This window comes from Chiloscyllium punctatum, unplaced genomic scaffold, assembly GCF_047496795.1.
Source record: "Chiloscyllium punctatum isolate Juve2018m unplaced genomic scaffold, sChiPun1.3 scaffold_816, whole genome shotgun sequence".
In the NCBI taxonomy this organism is placed as follows: Eukaryota; Metazoa; Chordata; class Chondrichthyes; order Orectolobiformes; family Hemiscylliidae; genus Chiloscyllium; species Chiloscyllium punctatum.
Window position 1 is genome coordinate 27,501 of NW_027310550.1, and position 2,500 is coordinate 30,000.

General features: G+C 62.5%; 1 non-coding gene across 1 annotated transcript; it reads left to right on the forward strand.

The window, feature by feature from the left end:
- Window positions 1–1,889: 1,889 nt before the first annotated feature.
- LOC140474028 (5.8S ribosomal RNA) lies at window positions 1,890–2,043 on the forward strand. The gene has a single exon (XR_011958795.1). It is a non-coding gene; the product is annotated as a 5.8S ribosomal RNA (ribosomal RNA).
- Window positions 2,044–2,500: the final 457 nt, after the last annotated feature.

The window sequence follows — 2,500 nt, forward strand, 5'->3', positions numbered from 1 at the left end:
AAAAAAAAGTAACAAATAAGAAAGGATCGTCGGCTTGGGGGTACGCCCGTTTCCGTTTCAACTTGTCTCGCGAGGGTGGTTTCGGGGCCAGCAGGAGAGCTCGTCGGGGTAGCAGGCCCTGCAGCCGTGGTCACCGCCAAACCCCCACAACTCGAGCAAGTGAAAAAAAAAGTAACAAATAAGAAAGGATCGTCGGCTTGGGGGTACGCCCGTTTCCGTTTCAACTTGTCTCGCGAGGGTGGTTTCGGGGCCAGCAGGAGAGCTCGTCGGGGTAGCAGGCCCTGCAGCCGTGGTCACCGCCAAACCCCCACAACTCGAGCAAGTGAAAAAAAAAAGTAACAAATAAGAAAGGATCGTCGGCTTGGGGGTACGCCCGTTTCCGTTTCAACTTGTCTCGCGAGGGTGGTTTCGGGGCCAGCAGGAGAGCTCGTCGGGGTAGCAGGCCCTGCAGCCGTGGTCACCGCCAAACCCCCACAACTCGAGCAAGTGAAAAAAAAAAGTAACAAATAAGAAAGGATCTCTGTCGGCTTGGGGGTACGCCCGTTTCCGTTTCAACTTGTCTCGCGAGGGTGGTTTCGGGGCCAGCAGGAGAGCTCGTCGGGGTAGCAGGCCCTGCAGCCGTGGTCACCGCCAAATCGCCACAACTCGAGCAAGTGAAAAAAAAAGTAACAAATAAGAAAGGATCGTCGGCTTGGGGGTACGCCCGTTTCCGTTTCAACTTGTCTCGCGAGGGTGGTTTCGGGGCCAGCAGGAGAGCTCGTCGGGGTAGCAGGCCCTGCAGCCGTGGTCACCGCCAAACCCCCCACAACTGTTGGGCGCCTACCTGCGCGGGGCAGGAGGACACTTTCCGATTTCAAATCTCCGTTTGCCGAGTCCACCCCGAACGCACGCGGGCGGGCGGGTTCGCATCACCCTTCGTCACAAGGGGCGAAGCCCGTTCCACCGTCTCGTCAGTAGTGCCGACCGGTCTGTGATCGACGAGGGGAGCCACACCAGGTCCGGCCCTGCTGCTTGGCGGCACCGCGTCGTCGGGAGCTCGCGACAGACGGAGGGTTTCGGTGTACTCTCCAGCCACGGGAAACGAAGCCGGTGATGCAGGCGCCGGTCTTTCGCTCCCAAATCGGCTGGGTTTACATCGTTGCTATCTAGTCACGCTCCCTTCAAACCCGACGGGGTACCTATTCCCCTCACCCGTCTGTGCGTATACAGCCTCTTTGCACTTGCGGGATGGGGGTGGTGGTTTAAAGACTCTCGAGTTGCCGCCCGTCGGTCTCCGAGCTCCGTGCAGTAGTGATCCCCAGCGAACTGCCAGCAGGGCGAACGAGCGATCCCGCTCTCGGTCGGGGCGCCTGGCGTCGATCGGTGGTCGGTGGCTTGCGGGCAAGCTGCGCTGTGAGTGTGGGAACGAGTATGACGAGCCGTTGCCGCGACTCCCAGTCCACCTCGGCGGTGGCTGGGCCGGGCGGGCGTCTGCTCGGGCGAGTGCCGCCCCCGCCTCCTCGCAGGAAGTCCGCTCGCCGACACGCCGCCACGTGCACGCGTCAGTGACGCTGCCGAACCGATGGCCGGTGCCCGTTCCCGCCTCTGCTTTTCCTAGGGCAAAGCTGCTGCACGCCTCGTGATACTAGGCGGGCGACATGGTGGCGGTGATCCTGCCTCCGTCGCTGCGGTGCGTTGGGGCACGCATCGCCTCTTGGGCGCCCTGTCCTCCTCCCCCCAATAGACGTATGTTTCTGCGGGCCGCACCAGGATGGTGCTCCCCATCGCTTCACGCCACCCTGCTCCGCCCGCACGCCGGCGTGCAGGTGGCTGTAGCTCAAGGTGGGGAGCGTATGTGCGGTCCGGGTCGCTTTCCTCTGGCGAGGGAGAGACCTAAAACAAACTCAGACAACTCTTGACGGTGGATCACTCGGCTCGTGCGTCGATGACGAACGCAGCTAGCTGCGAGAATTAATGTGAATTGCAGGACACATTGATCATCGACACTTTGAACGCACTTTGCGGCCCCGGGTTCTTCCCGGGGCCACGCCTGTCTGAGGGTCGTTTGGCAATCAATCGCACTCGCCTTGGCTGGCGAGAGCGCGGCTGGGGTGTCGCAGAGGACCCGTCCTCTTTGTCCCCCTAAGTTCAGACTCCGGAGCCCTCCGGCGTCGGAGCGCTTGGCCTTTCCCCCCCACCCTGCACATTCCGTTCGTCAGGCTCGACGCCATCCCCCCGCCGGGGAGCGCGGCCTGGCGTCCGTCTGTGTCGTGGCAGTGGGGCCAGCACGGCTGTCACCGGTCCCAGAATGGCTGTCGGTGGGTTCACACTGTGTGTGTGTGCCAACCCTCCTGGTCTCTGGGACACGGAGCTGCCACGAAGTGTTGAGCCTCCAGTGGGGGGTCTGCCTAAGCTCTGCACGTCCGCATTGGGTCCGTCTCTCGGTTGGCTGGCAGTGGAAAGAGTGAAGGGGAGCCGCGGAGGTCCGGTGCTGGTGCGCCGCCGGCCTGACCGTGGAGCT